This window comes from Scyliorhinus canicula, chromosome 14 (assembly GCF_902713615.1).
Source record: "Scyliorhinus canicula chromosome 14, sScyCan1.1, whole genome shotgun sequence".
NCBI lineage: Eukaryota > Metazoa > Chordata > Chondrichthyes > Carcharhiniformes > Scyliorhinidae > Scyliorhinus > Scyliorhinus canicula.
Genome location: NC_052159.1, coordinates 14,164,345 through 14,186,690, shown reverse-complemented (window position 1 = coordinate 14,186,690; position 22,346 = coordinate 14,164,345).

The window sequence follows — 22,346 nt, the reverse complement described above, 5'->3', positions numbered from 1 at the left end:
TGAGACCCATGCAGACATGGGGAGAAGGTGCAAACTCCACACGGACAGTGACTTGGGGCCAGGATCGAACCCGGATCCTTAGCGCCGTGAGGCAGCAGTGCTAACCGCTGCACCACCGTGCCACCAATGAAATAATGCATTTAATAAAACATTTAGCTTCCCACCTCCAAACAAATGCCCCAGCCTGCAGCTGCTGAAATGATCTGCCATATTGTTATGGGTGAGGTTTTAGAGAATCCCAAAGTGTATCATGGAGTTCACCTGACCCATAACTTTTAATAGATTGTGGTATGGGGAGCACACCGCTCACTTATCAGGTATGGTACAGCAGATATGGACCAGTATTTTTAAAAACAAAACAATGTTTATTCCATGAACTGAAGTTAACCTTTCTAAAACAAACAGTGAACATCTTCGCAACCAGTAAATCAAATACACCCTCCAAAGAATACAACACTAAGTAATCTGTATACTGTCCTTTTACACCCAAAAGACTTAACAAACCTCTAAACCGAAGCACATCAGGGTTTACATTCAATACTGAAAACATTTATAATTCTGAATTCACCAAATGATTAAGAGATAGTCCTTCATGGCAGAGATCAACAGTGCAGCTGCTTTGTCTGACTTCAGCTGCAACACACTGAAAAATGAAACCAAAAAGACAGACACACCCAAGCTTTCTCAAAGTGAAACGAAAAAGCAAAACCAGAGCTCAGCTACACTCACATTCTGACATCACTGCAGTAACATGAGCAGCAAACCATTTCTTAAAGCAACATTCTCATGACAATATTAGTGTTTGTGGCCTTGTCATGTGAGAGAACCTTTAAGAAATGAATGTTTAAGAAATGCACCTTTAAGAAATGGTGCAGCTCATATTACTGAAGTGATGTCAGAGGGTGGGGGTAGCTGAGATGAGCTCACTTCTTTTTTTTTAGTTTCAGTTTGAGAGAGCAGCTGAAAAGTGCCTGGCTGGTTTGCTGAGAGCTGCATGAAGAAAAAGAGCTTGGGTGTGTCTGTGTTTGCATTGAGCTGGAATCTGCTGTGATCTCTGCCATGAAAGACTATCTCTGAATCATTTGGGTGATTTAAACTCATAATAGTAATGTCTTTAACCTGATGTGTTTCTGTTTAAAGGTGTTAAGTCTTTTGGAGGTTTGAAGGAACATTTTGAGGGATTATTTAGTGTTGTATTATTTTCGGGGTTATCTTTGAAGTAAGGGGTGTTAAGGGGTCCGATGTTTATTTAAAAAGGCTAAGTTGAATTCATGGAATAAACATTGTTTTGTGTTTAAAAACCCCTGTGTCCATAATTGTAATACCACACCTGGAGACCAAGCCGTGTGCTTCAAAAGCAACAATACATTAAAGGGAGAGGTTGGTTGAACTCCATGATACATTTTGGGGTTCTGAAAACGCCGCTCCCATAACAGCCTCATACTCTACTCTTTAATAGACCTCATCACTTTATTATCCCACAACAGGCTCTAAGTACCAACACCGCAGTGACAACATGGTTAAGTTAGGGAAAATCTATTCTGTCCAGTCTTTAGAAAAAAATTATTGAAGTTTCCTAAGCTTGCTGCTGTCCAAGCAGTTGATGCTTTGGCAAAACCAATCGCACCAAACTTTGCAAAGAGGAACGACAGCTCTCTGCAATGCATTCGGCATTAATTCTGTTCATTTGTCGCTCCGGACAGACATTGGAATTAGGGATGTATATTAACCAGGAGGTTGGGTGATGTCAGTGAAGTGCAATGAGTGCTAAATTTGAAACCCTCCCATCTTGGCTGCAGTGCACATGTTAAAGCTATCCCTGCCGTCAAGACTGGGTGTTATCTGAGTTCCTGAGAGGCCGGCCTCACAATGAATGAAACATTATTGATGAGCGGCATAGAAGAACAGAAGCAAACTCAGTACACATTTTGCTGACCAAGGAGCAACTGCATATCTTTCGAGCAGTTTGGAAATGATGAAAGCGTATGGCTGGAAAGAATGGAAGGAGGCAATAGCTAGACACAGAATTCACAATGAAACCCTAATTTACAGCCTAGTGGTAAAAACTGGACGGCATGGACAAGTTGGGCAGAAGGGCCTGCTCCTCATGCTGTAAACCTCTCTGACTCTATGACTCTCGAACAGATTTGGCCTCCCTTGCACTGTTGAATGACCAATCAATTTTCATTCAGCACCATATTATGTGACCATTGGTGCGTGAAAGTCACCAGATCATCTTAGCATTTGTAAGCAAAGTTGCCATATATAATTCCCCAAAAAATATTGGTCAAACTTTTCAATGCAGAATTTGAGAAATCTGATGATCTTGCAGAAAAGATGTTTGAGGGAGAAGGATTGGTAACTAAAGATCTGACTGACATAGTTGCAGACAACATAAAAAGCTGTATTAATTTAGCACACAGTGTGCTATTGTCCCAGAGGCAGCTGGAGCAGATATTAACATTGGCAATACTAGCAGCTGAATGCTGACATGATGTAATAGGCTTTATAGTGATTGAAAATACTTCTAGAAACTGAAAATGCAATAAACCGACTTTAAAATGTAACGTCCTGCTTGGCCAATCTGACTGGAATCTTTGAAGCTGCTTTGGGAACACTAGCTGAGGGTAATGTAATAGACATAGTAACATATTTTGATTTTCAGAAGGCCTACCATAAGGTATTGCATGCAGACTCTTGATGAAGGTCAGGGAATTCAGAGACAGGAAGCAAGCAGCTGGGTGGATGGCAAAGAATCAGAAGACAGAACAAGGGGTGAAAGATAATTGCTCAAGTTGGCAAAAGATGGCAAGCGATGTTCCATGAGGTTTGGTGCTGGGGGCAACTGGTATTCAAGCTAATAAATAATTCGGACTCAGGAATCGAAAATCGGAAATGAAATTTCAAAACTTGCAGCCGACACCAAATTGTTCCGTGCCAACTAGTTAATACAGAGGGAGGGCCATGAAAAAAACCCCACAAGGGACAAGGTTTTACCGATCCGCCATGGTGGGCCTCCCCCACCCCAGTTGGTGCAGCTAGTCATTTAAATTGCCGTTTACTTCGACGGGGCAGTAATGCTGTAATATGCTGGAGGCCGTAGCCTAGTGGCATTGTCACTGGACTGGTAATCCAGGGTAAGGCTCTGGGGACACGGATTCGAATCCCACTATAGCAGATGGTGAAATTTGGATTCAATATAAATCTGGAATTAAGAAGTTCTAGTGATGACTTGTCGATTGTTGATTGTTCTAAAACCCCATCTGATTCACTAACGTCCTTTAGGGAAGGAAATCTGCCACCCTTACCTGGTCTGGCCTCCATGTGACTCCAGACCTACAGCAATATGGTTGACACTTAAATGTCCTCTGAATTGGGCCAGCAGGCCGCTCAGTGCAAGGGCAATTAGGGATGGGCAACAAATGCTGGCCCAGCTGGCGATGCCAACGTCCTCTGAACGAATACTAAAAGAAAATACCCTGTCCTGCAGGAAAGGCAGTAAAATCCTGGCCTCGAAAGCATGAATAAATGTATTGAATAGTCAACCGCATTTACCAAGTAGTTGGTAAATGTAAAATAAAAACAGAAAATGCTGGATAATCTCAGCAGGTCTGGCAGCATCTGTGGAGAGAGAAGCAGAGGTGACGTTTCATAGAATTTACAGTGCAGAAGGAGGCCATTCGGCCCATCGAGCCTGCACCGGCTCCTGGAAAGAGCACCCTATCCAAGGTTAACACCTCCACCCTATCCCCATAACCCAGTAACCCCACCCAACACTAAGAGCAATTTTGGACACTAGGGGCAATTTATCATAGCCAACCCACCTAACCTGCACATCTTTGGACTGTTGGAGGAAACCGGAGCACCCGGAGGAAACCCACGCACACACGGGGAGGATGTGCAGACTCCGCACAGACAGTGACCCAAGCCAGAATTGAACCTGGGATCCTGGCGCTGTGAAGCGATTGTGCTATCCACAATGCTACCGTGCTGCCCATTCCATATCACCCTTCTTCTCATGTAATTGCACTGGACAAAGTGCAGAGAGGATTTACCAGAATGCTGCCAGGGCTGGAGAATTGTAGCTACGAGGAGTGATTGGAGAGTTTGGGGTTGTTTTCCTTGGAACAGAGCAGGCTGAGGGGAGACATGATTGAGGTGTACAGAATCGTGAGGGGTAGAGATAGAGCAGACAGGAGGAAGCTGTTTCCCTTGGCAGAGAGTTCAAAAACCAGGGTTCATAGATTCAAGCTCAAAGGCAGAAGGATTAGAGGGGCCATGAGGAGAAACGTTTTTACGCAGAGGTTGGTGGGTGTCTGGAAGTCGCTGCCCAAGTTGGTGGTGGAGGCCCTAAACTCTTTTGAAACGTGCCTGGATCTGCACCTTAAGTGCTCTAACATAGAACATAGAAAAATACAGCACAGAACAGGCCCTTCGGTCCACGATGTTGTGCCGAACCTTTGTCCTAGATTAATCATAGTTTATCATAGAATTTACAGTGCAGAAGGAGGCCATTCGGCCCATCGAGTTTGCACCGGCTCTTGGAAAGAGCACCCTACCCAAGGTCAACACCTCCACCCTATCCCCACAACCCAGTAACCCTGCCCAACACTAACGGCAATTTTGGACACTAAGGACAATTTATCATGGCCAATCCACCTAACCTGCACATCTTTGGACTGTGGATCTTTGGACTCTAAGCTACAGGTTTATGGGCCACGTGCAGGAGGATGGGATTGGAAAGGGCACTGAGGTATCTTTGGGTCGGCATGGACAAGATGGGTCGAATGGTGCCCTCTGTGCTCTTTCTGGTCTACGGTTATTATTTCCAGCATCTGCAGTATTTTGCTTTTCCTTTACAGTGTAAATGTATTTCAGCATCGATAAATGCATTACAGTGAATTCTGGCAGGAAGAATGGGGAAGTCGCATACTTCGTGTCACATGGGCGCCAACAATGTAGCGCTGCCTCAGTGCTCAGTTTTTTTTTTGCTCGGGTAGCTGGGGCAGGATTTGAACCTGCATCTTTCTGAGTCAGGTGTAGGGGTGCTACGAGCAATATTCAAGAGTTCCAACCAGAAAAATACAGCTGAGAATCGATTATCATTCGTCATGCAGCAGACAATTCCAATGCAGCCGATACTGAAATGTTCTGCAGAATATGCAGCAGCCACAGATACATGTTGTGTTATGTACTCTGGGATAACACAGGCTGCAACTGGATGAAGCTTTAACCAAAAGTTACTGCAGACCTTGAAGTTAGTTAAATCTGGGCCGGGATTCTCCCCTACCTGGCGGGGCGGGGGGGGGGGGGGGGGGTCCCGGCGTACCGGAGTGGCAAGAACCACTCCGGCATTGGGCCTCCCCAATTCTCCGCGCCTTTAGGGGCTAGACCCACGCCGGAGTGGTTGGCGTCCCGCCGACCGATGCGAACGGCCTTTGGCACCCCGCTGACCAGCGCCACGGCTGGCCGAAAGGCGCCGGAGCGTCAGCGGCCGCTGACGTCACCCCAGCACATGCGCGGTGGAGGGGGCCTCTTCCGCCTCCGCCATGGTGGAGGCCGTGGCGGCGGCAGAAGAAAAAGAGTGCCCTCACGGCACAGGCCCACCCGCTGATTGGTGGGCCCCGATCGTGGGCCAGGCCACCGTGGGGGCACTCCCCGGAGTCAGATCGCCCCACGCCCCCCCCCCCCCCCCCCACCAGGACCCCGGAGCCCGCCCGCGCCGCCAATCCCGCCGGTACCAGAGGTGGTTTAAACCACACCGGCAGGAAAGACCTGTCAGTGGCGGGACTTCGACCCAACGCGGGCCGGAGAATCGCCGCAGGGGGTTTGCCGACCGGCGTGGCATGATTCCCGCCCCCGCTGACCCCCTGGGGGTCGGAGAATTCTGCCCTGATCCTCATCCTACAATAAAACAAAATACCGCAGCCTCTGGGGATCTGTAATTAAAGCAGGAAGTGCTGGAAAGACTTGTCATGGCTTGCAGCATCTGTGGAGAAAGTAACAGTTAACATTTTGAGTTCAATCTGATTCTTCTTTGATCTTCACCCCCCCCCCCCCCCCCCCGCTTATTTAATACCTCCAGTGTTCCTCTTCAGCAGAGTTTTGCAGATCTATCAATCCTGCGTTGTGCAAATTGGATGAGATGACTTGCTATATAATAAAACAAAGAAAAAATCCTTAAATGTCGATAGCATCTTTTAGGATCTGAGGATATCTCAAAGTTCTTCACACCCAATGAAGTACTTCTGTAGTTATTGTTATAATTCAGGAAAATACATATGTTCCTCTGGGAGCCCCCTGTTTAATATCTTTCTCACTGCTGTTCTATTTCTTCACTTGTCAGGAAATATTTTCAATTTATTTTCCCCAGTTCTATCCTTATCCGCTTAAAATAAATTTTTTGTTTTTCCAATCGATTACTTTGGTCTTTCTCTTTCCGAAGCCCGACCTAATTTTTACGTGCATTCCTATCAGGTTGTGATCAGTATTGCCTCGATGTTCCCCAATGATTACCTCTCATATCTGGTCTGGTTCACTACTTATGACTAGATGCAGCAGTCCTCTTTTGTTGAATTTGCAACATACTGGACAAGAAGGGAGCTAGTGCTGTAAAATTTCCATCCCCGCTGCTCATTTTGGCATCTCTTCTGCCCAGTTAAATTGTCAATAAAATCTCGCATGATCATCATCGTCAACATGATCTACATCAACAACAAGATCTACATCAACAACAACAACGACAACCTGAATGAATCAAATTCCTTTAATGAAGCCCAAAGTATTATAAGTAACAAAAGTTAATTTTTTTGACTACTTGTATCTTGGTTTTTATGCAGAACTTTAGTAATGAGCCATAGATAGAGATATTAGGATGGAGAACTCACAGCTGGGCCAAAAGGATATTTTTAAGGACAATGTTAAATGGGCAGAGAGGTAGAGAGAGATAATTCCAGTGCTTAGAGCCAAGGCAAGCTAAGGCAGAGTCATTCTCCCTCTGTGTATCCGAATAGGCGCCGGAATGTGGCCACTAGGAGGTTGTCACAGTAACTTCATTGCAATGTTAATAAGCCTACTTGTGACAATAAAAGAAGGTTATCAATAGAAAGGGATTCAAATCGGGGAGGCTCAACAGGCCTGGGTTGGTGAAGTGCAGATACCTTGGTGCTTTGTAAGGCTCGATGAGCTAACACGGATAGGGAGGTGTGAGGCCATAATGGTGTTGGCAAACAAGGGTGAGAATTTTAAAAGTGAAGCCATGGTGGATTGGGAGCCCATGCTGGTCAGCTAACACAGGGGTGATGAGCGAATGAGATTTGATACATGTCAAGAAATAGACAGCTGACTTTTGGATGGGCGCAGGTTTATGTAGGGGCAAAGATGGGAGGCAACAAAGACATGGATAAAGGTTTCTGTTACAAATGAATTGAGGCAGGGAGCGAGTCGGGTGTTGTTATGGAGGCGGAAGGGTCATCTTGGTGATGTTCTTTACTTATTTCGCACAGCTGCTTACGTAATTCTTTTATTTATCTTCTGTGCACTATGATATCCCTATCTTAGTATAATTAATCCCTTTTCTTCTATTTCAATACAAATGGACCCCAGCCAATTTTTCCTTCCCTGATTGTTGTAGTGTGACCCTTTAAGGGGTGATCCATCATGGGTCACGTGATCTGCCCGGAGCCTATGGGGACACAACACGCGAACCTTAGCCTATTGGATGCCTAGGTGCAGACCTGACCAAGCTGTTGGGGTATGGTCAGAGTAAGCTTGGGAGTCGAGGGGATTGGTATGTTGGAGTTGTTCTGTTCTGCATATAAAGTTCTTCTCAGTTAAATAAATCACCAGAGTGATCCCCACGGGGCTGGAGTGGTGTCCAGGCACGGACAGCCATTGCCACGGCCTGCAAAGCAGCCTTATTTCTGCACCCTCACTGACCACCCACCTTGGCCCCTGGTGCCGTAGAGTGCCACCAGCCCAATGGATGTTCCCACTGCACCACCCCACAACCCAATCCCCACCCTCCACCTCACCAACCCTGCACCGCACACTGTCATACCACACAATCTCCCGACTGGCTGCCACCCACAAGTGGGGCATCACGCAGCCGAACTAGGGCAATGCCCACAGTAGCCCTGACAGGGGGGGGAGCAGATGAGGGCCACAGAACGTACCACTCGCAAGGGCAGCAGCAGCCAACGGTACCCCTGGCAGCAGGGATGGACGCCAGGGCCAGAGGCCCCCACGGTACCAACAGGACCAGGGCTGCGGAGAGGAGGATGGGAGGGGGACATGCGGGGGGTAGACTCCACAGTATCAACCGGGCCATTGTGTAGCCCGGCGGACCTGGTTGGGCATGGGGGTACACACCATGCTAACATGTGGGCCTTTTACCCCCTGCAGACAATGGATATTGGAATTCAGCCAGCAATAGTAACCTTCCTCCTAGTCGCTGCAGCCCTGGGTAATGTCTGTGTCTGTATGAGCTGGAGCTGTTCTGGGAGGAGGAGGAAGCTGCAGCAGCGGCTCATGCGGCAGCAGAGCTTGCCCCAGAGGAACAGGAGGTAACCGCCCAGGATGGAGAGCCGGCCGGCCAACAGGCGGAGGAGGAGGAGGAGGTGCAAAGGAGGTGCTGCATGAGGGCTTGTGTGTACCGGCAGCATCTGTCATTCGAGGACCTGCTGGACTGGCCATGCCGTCGAAGATTCCGGCTGAGCAGGGGGACAGTGCAACATATATGCCATGAATGGGGGAGATCGCACGCTCCCATTGGCCGTCAAGGTGAAGGTCGCCCTGAGATTCTACGCTAAAGAGTCCTTCCAGGCGCCGAGTTGGGACCTGTCCAGGATCTCCGAGCTCGGTGCACAGGCGCATCTGCGCTGCCATGGAAACCCAACATGTCCAGTCGGCACAATACATCCATTTCAATGTAGATCGAGCCCACCAAGGTGCCTGGGCAATGGGGTTTACCACCATCGCCGGGATGCCCCAGGTCCAGGAGGTGATCGATGGGATGTACGTCACCCTAGGAGCACCTGCCGATGACAGGCTGTACTACACAATCCGAAATGTGTGTTCCATTCGATGAACTTGCAGCTGGAGTGTGATCATCAGATGCGCATCATGCATGTCGGCGGCCAATACTCGGGAGGTATGCACGACGCCTTCATCTTGGCACACTCGACGATTCTAGGCCTCTTCGAGTTGTACCACCGGCTGGGGGATTGACTCCTGGGCGACATGGATTATCCACTGCAGTCTTGGCTGAGGAAGCCTATCTGGAGGCCACAGATCAACACGGAGACCCGCTACAACGATATCTATGGTGGAAAGTGCTGCTGCGGGCAGGAGTCAGACGTTATCAAACAATGAGGAGCACCAGAGCAGGTTGCCTCATCCCCCATCCCATGGGGCAGATGGTTGTTACTGCCAGCCCAGAGTGGGATAGGAGGATCCCGCAGGCGAGTGGGTCGATAGCGAGTCACCTCCGCTGTGAGAAATCCCACCACAGCCGGGGGTGTGGGGTGCTGGAGAATTCCGTTGCTTATTTCTCGGGAACAGGGATCTAGTGTGGCAAAAAAAAGTAAGTGTCGGCATAAAAACAGGAAAAATATTAATGCAAACCAGCAAGCAGTCTGATAGCAGAATTGGCATTTTCCCAAAACATGTGATGGAATTCTAAGGAAAGCAATGAGCCAAAGGCTAATAAGTTGCTTATCAGACTGTCCAGTGCAGCTCAAAAAAAGATTAGTTCAGAATTATTGTCATTTTACTCCAAACTCTGCCCTTCAAGATCGAATCCATTGGAGCTGCATCTTTGAACGTTTTGTCTTTCATTAAATTTTAATTAAATTATCATCATTACCCCTGGATGATAGCGTTGGGTTCTTAAAATACAAAATGAATCGACAAAATATCTGTGGCCAAGAGAAAAGCAACTTTGCTTGTTTGTGGATTTTTACAGCATTCATCTAAAAGTTTACTCGGCTGCTGACGTTGCTCTTAAAAGAATAGTTGTCAGGGGTTGGTTACGAAGGGATCCATGTTATATTTATAGTGATTATAAATTCAGTGGTGAGACACTGCCATTAAATGATTTCCCTCTTGTATTTGACTGTCAAAACACTAAAAACAATATTTGCATCTCGATTAGAAAGACTCTTAAATCCATTGATCAATGAACTATCTTTGCGTTTTATTAAAGAGTGGGATGCCGTGTCGATGCAAACCTCTGTGACGTAAATTCAAGAAGTAAAAGTAAGTTAAGTCGCCGTTAAGGTGACCATAAGCTGCTTTCCACATTTGGGGTGGGAGGGGGGGGAGGCAGAGCTGACTGCTGGTGATTTAACCTTGAGGGTCAGGGGTGAGAAGGTGGGCCTTCACAGTAACCTTGGCCGCTACAGAATCAAACCCACACTGCTGACCTTGCTCTGCATCATCAACCAGCTGTCTAGCCAACTGAGCGAAACCAGCTCCCCTGTAAGAAGTAAGGTTGATCCAACGACACACCATTTGCCGCTTTCCCCCCATTGATTATGTATTGGATGGTCTCATGGACGTGTCAGCATCACAGGGTGGAATCTGTGAGCCCCATCAGCAGTGGGCGGGGACACTTAATGTCCTGTGAGGCAAAACATTAATTTCCCGATGAAGGAATGGACTTTCAAAGCAGGTTAAAGGCGAGATGGCAAACAACGTCAGTCAGCTCTATTATAACCATCAACATGCCCTGTTTGCTCATTTGAAGGCCACCTCACCGAGTTAAATTCTCCCATCCGCCCCCCCACCCCCCTTCGCCAAATTAGGTTTCCTGCCAGTGAAAAATGTGAACATTCACTTTTTGAAAGACTGTGGGCTGGATTCTCCGTTCTGGAGACTAAGTGATGATGCCAGTAAATTCGGCACCGACCCCTCATTGATTCCGGTACAGTGAGGGGCTAGCACTGGCACCGAGTGAAAGTCTCATGGATCGAGGGGAAAACAGCTACAGAATTGACGGGTCCCGGCCTGTGCATGTGCATGGCTGACGACATGCACCGGTCGCATTGTACAACATGACGCCGGCCATGCCCGTAACCTAATCCGCAAACCGCGACCACACAGTGAGTGATTAGTTCCTGCTGGGTGATGTTTTTGAGAGAACCTTCCAAATGTAGCACGGTGGCACAATGGTTAGCACTGCTGCCTCACAGCGCCAGTGATCCCGGTTCGATTCCGACCTTGAGTGACTGTGTGGAGTTTGCACATTCCCCCGTGTCTGCGTGGGTTTCCTCCGGGTGCTCTGGTTTCCTCCCACAGTACAAAGATGTGCGGGTTAGGTGGATTGGCCATGCTAAAATGCCTCTTAGTGTCCAGAGATATGCAGGTTAGGTGGGGTTACGGGGATAGGCTGGGGGAGTGCACCGAGGTAGGGTGTTCGTTTAGAGGGTTGGTGCAGACTAGATAGTGTAGGAGCGGTTTCAAGACCTGTGTATTGAGTCAGCTTCCACATGGAATTCTTCCCTGTGGCTCAACTCAGCACAGAAAGCAACAGACACATTAGCAATCTGAATAAAATAGCTTATTTATTAATCCAAGCTTGACGGAGATGAGATCTGGATAATGCCAAGATCTATCTACTAAAAACTGATAAAAATACATCAATTAAACAATTTCCAAAAATCAATAGCCCATCCCAGTTGGACTCAATCCAGTCCCTGAAGCTGTCATGTTTAAACCTTATCCAATAAAATTGCGATCAGCCCGTGATTGAGTCTCATCCTGTTAGCTATGTTTACAAAAAGGCTTGACGTCAATCTTAGCATCCTAAGTTATTTTTTCCCCATCGCAGCATCCTGCTCACCCATTGTCCATGAGTACCAGGATGGCAGAACTGGCATCCTCTTTACTCCATGGATTCTTTCAGAAAGCCAGGACATCTCGCTTCCAAAGGATATTGGAAGCCACTGATAAAAACTTGTGTTTACTAGTAATTTGCTGGTCACACATTTTCTGTGTCTCAAAAACATGGGCAGGTTAGCTAGCCTAAATCTCATCATGCATTGTGGCCACTGCTTGTAGCCAGAGTTCGATTACTTATTACTGCTATGTCCTAAAAATTCATGTTTAATGGTTAATCATGATTACTCAGTACACTTCCTACAATTAATCTCAATCCTTAATAAACTAACTTATGTAAACCTACTGTCGTGGCAGCCTAGCTATTCAGTTTTAAGTGGCCTCACTGCTGGACCCCCTCCCCTTCAGATGGGCTGAATGGCCTCCTTCTACATTGTAGAGATTCTATGATTCTAAATGATTAGACATCAGAAGTAAAGGGAATGGTTTTCACTCTCTGATGCCAGCTGTCTGGAGGTGGAAGCTCCAGGGTGCGATTCTCCGCAAATACGGAGAGTCGTTAAGGCTGCCGTGAAACTGGCCGTGTTTCACGGAAGCCTCCGCGCCTCCTCCCGGGACCCGATTCTCCCCCCCAGGCAGGGCTAGCAGCGCGGCCCCGCGAAGCACGGCATCGCAGGCTTAGCGACCGTCGCTAAGCCCGCGCGCCAAGGGTCACGGTGGCTGATGCGCACGATGACGTCAGCCGTGCATGCGCGGATTGGACGGCTCCAACCCGCGCATGCGCAGATGACGTCATCACGCATATGCCTCAAACCCGCGCATGCGCGGGCCGTCATGCCCCTCAGCCGCCCCGCAGACTGATACTGCGGGGCGGCGGAGGAACAAAGAGTGCGCGGGTTTCGGACCCGCTGCCCACGATCGCTTTTTTGTTTGTTTTGAAAGCAGTGAGTATCTGGTATCTTCTTTGTTGTGAACCTGAAATGTTGCTGAATCTGCAGGGAAGGTAGGCAATCTTTGCTGAGAGGATTATACCAAGCCTGGAAGAAAGGAAGTACCAAACCGGAAGTCTGAACTTCAGAAAGACATTGACTGGAAGTCATCCCAGTGAATCAAAGATCCCTAGCCTTTTATTGAATCAATACTTTATTTCCATTTCCATCACCCTTTCTCCTCTATGTGGTTTGCCTGTGTGTGTGTCTATAAAGAGTGTAGCGAGTTAGAAAGAGGGGGAAGGGGTTGGGAAATTGGTAGCAGATAGCCAGCTGCATTTTTTGACTGTTTACGTAAACTTACTGTTCATAATAAAAAGTTACTCGTGTTTTAAAGTTACAAACCTGGTGAGTGTAATTTATTGGATTCAACCAGAGACCTTGGGCATTTAAATAACTCGAATTTGACTGGTGTTGGGAATCCGGGTCAAGTGAGGCTGGTTTATTTGGACTTTCAGAAGGTTTTCAATACAGTCCCACATAAGTGATTAGCATGTAAAATTAAAGAGCATGGGCTTGGGGGTATTGAATTGACATGGATAGAAAACTGGTATATTTGGAATGACGGAGACATGGCTGCAGGGTGACCAGGGATAGGAACTGAACATCCAGGTGTATTCAGTATTTCGAAAGGACAGACAAAAAGGAAAAATACGGTGGGTTTAGGTTGCAGGTTAAAGAGTAAATTAACACAATAGTGAGCAAGGGTACAAGCCCCAACAATGTGGAATCTCTGTGAGTGGAGCTGAGAAACACCAAGGTTTATCACGGTGGCCCGCGATTCGAGCGGCCTGCCGTTCCCGACCTGTTCACGACGGCGGCAACCACACCTGGTCGCTGCCGTCGTGAACATGGCGCACCAGGTAAGTGTGGGGCCTGTGGGGGGCGGATCTGGGATCGAGCACCACGACCATGCTCGGGAGGGGACGGGCCCGCGATCGGTGCCCACCCATTGTCAGGCCGGCGTCTCAAGGCGACGCACTCTTTCCTCTCTGCCGCCCCGCAAGATCAAGCCGCCACATCATGCGGGGCAGCTGAGGGGAAAGACGGCAACCGCGCATGCGCGGGTTTGAGCTGTCCAACCTGCGCATGCGCGGCTAACATCATTAGGCGCCGCGGCGGCGTCATTCTTGGCGCGCCGGGCCTTGAAGCCAGGGACAAGGCCCGGCGGCCGAGTTTCCCGGTACGGCCCTCCTATCCCCCCGGGGAGGGGAGAATAGGGGGCCGGGAGAGGCTTCCGACGCCGTCGTGAACCTCTCCGGGTTTCACGACGGCGTCGGGCCTTGCGGAGAATTCCACCCCTAATATCTTGGAAAACAGTGGCAAGATTGGATGGATTCAGCACGGATTTATGATGGGGATATAATGCTTGAAAAATCGACTGGAATTCTTCGAGGGTGTAATCAGCAGAGTTGCTTAGGGGGAGCCAGTGGATATGGTTACTTGGACTTTCAGAAGGTTTTCAATACAGTCCCACATAAGTGATTAGCATAAAAAAATTAAAGAGTTTGTGTTTGGGGGTAGTGTATTGTGATGGATAGAAAATTGGTTGGCCGACAGAAAACAAAGAGTAGTACGTCATTTTCCGAGTGGCAGGCAGTGACTATTGGGGTACCGCAGAGGTCAGTGCTAGGACCCCAGCTATTCACAACATATATTGATGATTTAGATGAGGGAACAAAATGTCATATGAGGAGTGATTGGCCAGGTTAGGGTTGTTATAGAGTTATAGAATTTACAGGGTAGATGCAGGAAGGATGTTCCCAATGGTGGGGATTTCCAGAACTAGGGGTCAGAGTCTAAGGATAAGGCTAAACCATTTAGGGCTGAGATGAGAAATCCAGGGAGTAGTCAGCATCTGTCCTCAGCAATATCAGCAGGATAGTGACCACAGGATAGTCCTTGTGGATGAAGTCCGATCTTCACATTGAGGATATCCTCCATCATATTGTGTGGCACTGTCATTGTGCTAAATGGGATAGGTTGTGAATGGATCTAGCAACTCAAGATGGATGCATAGTGTGTACGATGAAGAAGATGCACTGCAGGAACATGCTAAGGCTCCTTCAAAATCACCTTCCAAACTCATACCCTCTGCCCTCATGAAGGACAAGGGCAGCAAATCCCACTACCACTTGCAACTTCCTCTCCAAGCAACTCTCGATCATGACTTGAAACTTTATTATCATTCTTTCACTGTCTTTGGATCAAAATCCTGTAACCTACCTAACAGCACTGTGCTTATGCCACATGTACTGCAGCTGTTCAAGAAGGCAGCTCACCACTATCTCCTCAAGGGCAATTAGGGATGGCCAATAAATGCTGGCCCAGCCAGCTACACCCACATCCTGCCCATGGGTCAGGTCAACCCTCAGCTCTGCCTGTGTGAGAGGGGAGAACCCCAGCTTCTTCAGTCTTCCCTTACTTTTATAATCTGTCTTGTCTTTGCAAAACTGTTTTTGTGCTGCTCTGTAGTCCCTCGATATCCTTTCTATGATATAAAGACTAGAACTGCCCCTACTTCAACTGTAAAATAAATCTTTAGTATAACCAGGCAGCCAATCCCCAACAGCAAAACAAATGAAGACAAAGAATGCTCGTGTACAACAGCACAATCACAGTTTTTAAAAATGGCGGCACAGTAGCACAGTTGTTAGCACTGTTGCTTCACAGCGCCAGGGACCCGTGTTCAATTCCCGGCTGGGTCACTGTCTGTGTGGAGTCTGCACATTCTCCCGTGTCCTGCGTGGGTTTCCTCCGGGCGCTCCGGTTTCCTCCCACACGTCCCTGCGAGACGTGCTTCTTAGATGAATTGGACGTTCTGAATTCTCCCTCTGTGTACCGAACAGGCGCCGGAATGTGGCAACTGCGGGCTTTTCACGCAGTAACTTCATTGCAGTGTTAATGTAAGCCTACTTGTGACACGAATAAAGATTATTATTATACTTCTGTGGCAAGAGGAAGGAGATCAAATACATAAGATTGCTCGTGTACACACGTGTAGAGCAGACAACCATGGATAGTTCCTGAACTGGAAGGATTTGAGTCAGTTGGCTGCACAAACTTAGTTTTAATCAAGTTTCCTCACAGCTGGCTACAGCCCAGCGGCATGAAGTGTACAGGTTTGTTCAACAAAATAAATAAATTTATTTTGTGCATTTTAATTCTGAACGTCTGCCATCTGAACACAATATTGAATTAGATGTTGCTGTGTGAATTGAGAATGAGACAGCAGTGTTTTATGCCCTGGAGATATGCAGAGATGACACACCGGATTCTACGGGCTGAATTTGCCCCCTCGAGGCTGGAAGCAGTGGTTGGGAAAATTCCCGGCTCGGCCCAGCCACCGTGAACAAAGTTACTGATTTTCATTGTTGGGTGGGGTAGGCTGTGGTCTGGTAAGCCAACCCGGGAAAAGATTTGGAGGCAGCCACGAGGTTGCCAAGTATGGGCTGTTGAAAGGGCACACCTCAGTACTGTGGGACTTCATCCCAGGTATGATAGAAACAGAAGGGTCCTCTAACCCTCATCCCGCACCCCACACACTCCTCATGCCCCAATCATACAATTCCTCCATCCACCTTCAATGGGCTCTCATGTCCCCACGCGCTCATACCAGCACTGTGGGCGAACATATACAACATGGACTTCAGCGGTTCAAGAAGCTCACTTACTACAACCTTCTCAAGGACAATTAGGGTTAGGATTAGGGTTAGGGATGGGCAATAAGTGTCAGTGATGCCCATATCCCATGAAAGAATAAAACATAGTACTGAGGGGTGCCCTCAAACAACCCTATGGCCAATGCTGAGGTGTGTTTACCAAACAGCCCGTATGGCACCTCATGCTCCCCTCATTCCAAGCTGTGGCACTTCCATGCCCATTTACCCATTATGTATGCTGTAGAACAAATGAACCTGATAGTAACATTGGGATCTGTCAGAAAAGTTTTGAAAAACTGTTATCCATTGATAACTTTTTACTAATAAAACTATCCTTAATAATTACAGGCCAGTACATGTGTCAATCAGCCAGGTATCAATAGCTGAAGCTGAGAGCACTTGAAATCTTTCTATCTTGTGTAAGTAAACATTGTGAAATTGACAGCATAGAGCAGAGATCCAGACCTGTCAATCAAGCAGTGTTTCCCTGGGGCTCAGGTGTTTCAACAAGCATTTGGCTTTATGGACTGCTAGCCAAGCTCATTATATAATTTTTGATGGAGAGAACATATATCCATTATAGTAACAACTACACATATGTATCAGGGAAAATATTGCTTAATTGAAAGCTGTAGCCCTCTAATCTAAGCTGTTAATTTCACAATGTTTATGTACACAAGATGAAGAGGTTTCAAGTGCTTGCATTTTCTGCTAGTGATTCTACTAGAAATTTCTGACAGGGCTAGACAGGATAGATGCAGGAAGGAGTTAGGTATTGCTCCTGGGGTTAAAGGAATCAAAGGATATGAAGGCAAAACAGGAACAGGTCCCTAAATTGGATTATCAGCCATGATCATAATGAATGGTGGAGCAGGCTTGAAGGGCCAAATGGCTTCCTCCTGATTCTATGTTGGATGGTCCCATACTCCACAGAGTCCTCATGATAGACATTTCTGTTGGCTTCTAGTAAAAGGAGTTTTTTGAAGTAGGAAAGTTTTTTTAAACATCCCACAGTCATAATAGGGTTCATTAGTTAAATACAATATATGGGCATTGAGATGCCACAGCTTGGCATGGGCGGCATGAGGGGCCATGGAGGTTGTTTGATGAAAACCTATGCATAGGGGACATATTGGCATTGGGAGGTTGGGTGGAGGAGGACCATTCTTTGGTATGGGGGAGGGGCGAATGAGGAGGATTGTTTGAACTTCCAACGGTTCTCTCATGCAGACTGTGGTATGTTACACGTTTGACGTGTTCTGAACCACAACTTTTAAAAATCCAGGCCCGACGCCATGAAAATTTCAGAGGAATTGTCACAATGCGCAGGATCCGTAGTCCTGGGGCGCAAGTATAATCAATCCTCATGGCTGCCTCAAATGTTCAACATCACGGAAACCAAAGGCCCAGCAAATGTAGGCCTATCAGTATGCTATAACCTCGCACTCGTGATAATCCATGGAATCAGTCAGATATCACAAGGCAGATCAACCTCACAAAGTACTCCCATCATCTCAGTTCATGATCTAGCATCAAATTATCCAGAATGTTTCCTCAAATTGGAAGTTTCAAGTGAACTGCAACATTACTCTTGCAAGTCCGTCAACTAATGTGATCCATCAGCAAGCAAGATTTGTACATTGCAATGTTACACTTTAAATTGATAGCTTTTAATGTAACTATTCCATCACCAGCAGACCTCATATTAGGCAGACTAGTCCATATCAATTTATTTGTTCTTACCAATTCTATTCTCTCAGATACCATAGATCAACTTTTACAACTGCTAAAGAATTGACCAACATGACCACTTAAAATGCGGGTACAGAATTGACAAGATTACAGTTGTTACAACAAGGTCTCACCCAGGATCCCGCAGATGGTATGAAGCAGCCAGCTGAGTTAGAAAGTATTTGTTCAGAAGCAAGATCCTGTGAAGTCATTACACACAAAACTCAGATTCATCCCCAACACTGGTTCAGTTTGATTGCATCGAGGATTAGATCCCCAAATGCAACCAGGAGCGGCATGGCAGATGGACAATCCCAGATCACTGTGGGCAGTTCATGAAATCTCCATGCAAGGGTTACCATTATATAATCTGGACATGCCAGCAGATTAAATTCATGATTTACAGACTCATCAGCTCAAGATGCTTGTTTAATGGTGACCTAAACATGACTATGTGTTGTCAATAACTCTACTGCATTGGAAGGGGGTATGTGACATTAAAAGACAGAGGGAGATTGAAAAATGCCTTTAAGGGATGTTCCCATTATAGAAGGGAGGTGTGTCCTGTGATCTAGTCTTGTTTTCACTTTGGCCTGTGAGCAGAACACAGCACACACAGCTCTGCTGCCAATGTCTCACAGCATCTGTGCAGAGAGGAAAAGGGGCCTGAATTTCAGGCCCCCCCCCCACTGCCAGGTTTTGAGGTTGAGGGGGAGGGGATCCCTAATTTCCTGTTTGATTGCCATCCTCAACCTCACAACTACTCTTTGGTGGTCTGTAGGCAAACTCCCACTAACGTAGGCAACTCCCACTAATGTTTTATTCAGCTCCATGGCAGCTGGTGAAATTTGAATTCAGTATAAGTGTGGAATTAAACGTCTAATGATGACCATGAAATCATTGGCGGTTATCATAACAACCCATCTGGTTCACTGATGTCCTTTCGGGAAGAAAATCTGCAAACTTTACCCGGTCTGGCCTACATGTGGCTCCAGACCCACACAATGATGCGTGTTGAGTCTTAATTGCCCCCCTTTGAAGTGGCCCAGCAAGCCATTCAGTTCAGGGGCAATTAGGGATAAACAGCAAATGCTGGCCCAGCCAGTGACGCCCAAATCTAAAGACCAAGGCTGGGATTCACCGACCCAGTGCCTGAGTAAAGTAGGCCCCCATGGTGCCCTGGCCTGCAATCGGGGCCTACCGATTGGCAGGCGGGCTGGTTCCGTGGGGGTCTACTTTACTCCGCGGCAGGCCCAGTATGGTTCTGCCATATTGCCCGGGGCCAGCGCGGAGAAGGGAACCTCCGCGCATGCGTAGAAATACGCCAGCTGTTCCGCACATGCGCGAGATCACGCCGGCCATTCCGCGCATGCACAGACTCGCGCAGGCCGTTCCCGCCGGCTGGAGCTGCGGGAACGACTGCGGCGCCAACCTCGCCCCCTAGAAAGGTGAGAATTCCTCACTTTCGGGGCCGTTGATGCCGGAGTCGCGAGCCCCATTTTTAAAGAATCCCGCCCTAAATATAAATGAAGTTACCGAGGGAAGGAGATGCGACTGTGAAAGTGAGTTTTGGTAAACACCCCATCAGCACCAGGAGGGAAAAGCAAAACAATGATGAGAAACAATGTGAAAGGGACATGCAAAAATCACATCGGAGAGAAGAGAAAAATGTCTTCAAGTTAGGCCTGCCCGGCAATGAAGTGATAATGAATTGCTTGCTAAATTAACATCGAGACAATACTGAGGACGTTGGAAATCTATAACAAAAGTAGAAAGTGCTGGAAATACTCAGCAGGTCTCGGCAGCATCTTGTGAAGAGGGAGAAAAGGCTTCGAGTCCAACGTGACTCCTCTTCAAAGCAGAGACACCCAGTCAGTGACTCAGCCTCCAGGGTTCCAGCGAGATTCAGTGCCTTCTGGAGAGGAGGAAAGAAAAGAGAGCAACGATCGATCGTACAGACAGCAACTGGAGAAGGGAATGTTCTTCCAGCAACTCGAAGCTTGACTGATGATTATTTTAATAAGTTACAGAGCGTAAACACTCATTTTAATTGCTGTTACCGTAATTTAATTGTCATTTGCACCATAGAGATTTCAGCTGGGTGTAAAAATGATGTTGGCACCTCAAATACGATCGGGACTTCAATTAAGACAAGTAGGCTCAATGCGGTTTGAATCCTAAAATATTCATAATGTTATATTATTTTAAGCGTCGCATGGATGCCATGAGGTCGTATTTCATATAAAGAAGGATGTAGATTAATCCAAACCTCAGGATTTTATTAAGCTGACCAGCATTGTCAATTGAAACAGTCGCAGGGCATCATGTCGAAATAAGACAAGTGTTCTGTGAGACAAAGCTATTGTGTGCCGGTTAATAAATTAACAGGTGTCTACATCCATTACTCTGTCACGTAGAGTTATATCAGTGACTCTAAATGTGTCGTAAGCTTCAAAATCATGGCAACGACTCATATCACAGTGCTGACCCTTCAGGCTTCTTTGTCATTCTCTATTTTCCTGTTATTACTTCAGTCATTGCATCCTTGAACCATCTTTTCATATTATTCCCAGTCTCCACAAATAGACTGCCCTACACATTCATGCCTCCACACCATGTCCGAGAGGATTCACGATTTTAAGTCACTGGTGTGGTGCACATGATGACCCGAAGGTGTAGGCGTTCAGGCATGGGTGCTAAAAGCCAATTTTTGTTGACAGCTTGAAGCCCTGCGCTGCTGAAGGAAAAGTCCAGCTGCAGAGCTAACTTGGGCCAGTTTCACGGATATTTGATGAGTTTTTATACCTTTGTGTTTGCACGGACATTTTTCAGTCCAATAGAGACAGGAGACATCGGGAGGCATTTTATTGGTAGGTTAAAGTTTTACATTATTAGTGCTTAGCATTTCTAAATATGTTTAAAATGCAAATAAGATGAAAGGAAGATTTTTTTTGAACTTTGGTTTGTCACAAGGCTGTTAATCCATTAAAATGACACCTTACTGTCTGAAATGAGTTTGAAATCACAAAAGGTGAAAGAATGATATTTTAAAAGTTTTGTTTGTCACGAGGATGTTAATTCCATTAAAGGAACTATAATGGATAAAAAGCGGTGATCACTCGCGAACGGGTATGATTGTCCACCTAAGCTATTCCGTGTTACTGGTCATGGGTTCTGAGGGTCCTTGCCTGGCTGATGAGCCTGATCCAAGAGCTGAATATTCAATCACTCACTTGGCAGGAAGCTAAGTCACTGGTATTCCTTTCTCAGGCTACTTTCCCGGGCCTCCTCTTGCCGTCGGGTGTTGTCTCGGAATTGTGGCTCTTCAATCAAGAGGTTCCTCCAAGTAGGTCTCCCCTGAGCAAAGGTCTCCCAGGCATTGACATCTATGCTCCATTTCTTGAGGTAAGCTGACAAGGTGTCTTTGAAGAGCTTCCTTTGTCCTTCTCTTGTTCGGGATCCTTCCTTGAGCTGGGTGAAGAAGGTTTGTTTTGGCAGTCGGGACTCTGACGTCCTAAGCATATAGGTGGCCCAGTAGAGTTGGTTTTGGATGATCATGACCTTGATGCTGGTGCTGTTGACTCCTTCAAGGACACTAATGTTAGCACCCCTATCCTCCCAGCTGATTCAGAATGAAAACACATTTTGATTTTGCAATGTATTTTAAGTTGAGTCGTTTACACGTCTCCCTGATATAATGTTCATCCTCAGAAGCCTCAGTGATTACTTCAAATGCTTTAACAAAGTTTAATGTCTCAGTTGATATATGCAAGCCTCCTGTAAGCTAATGTGAACTATCTGTCTGATAGGTAATACAGCAAATCAATCACCCATCCTGAAGAGATTACTGCCAAAATGATCTCAGAGCAGATGTGTGCCAGGAAACTATACTTCAGCAGCTGCTGCTTTCAGCTGTTGAGCCTGTAATTAACAATTGTCAAAATCCTCCCCTTTCCCACCGCCTCTTCCTTCCCTCCCCTTTACAAATAGATGGGACCGTTGTATTTTTTAAAAATAAATTTAGATTACCCAATTATTTTTTCCAATTAAGGGGCAATTTAGCGTGGCCAATCCACCTACTCTGCACATTTTTGGGTTGTGGGGGCGAAACCCACGCAGACACGGG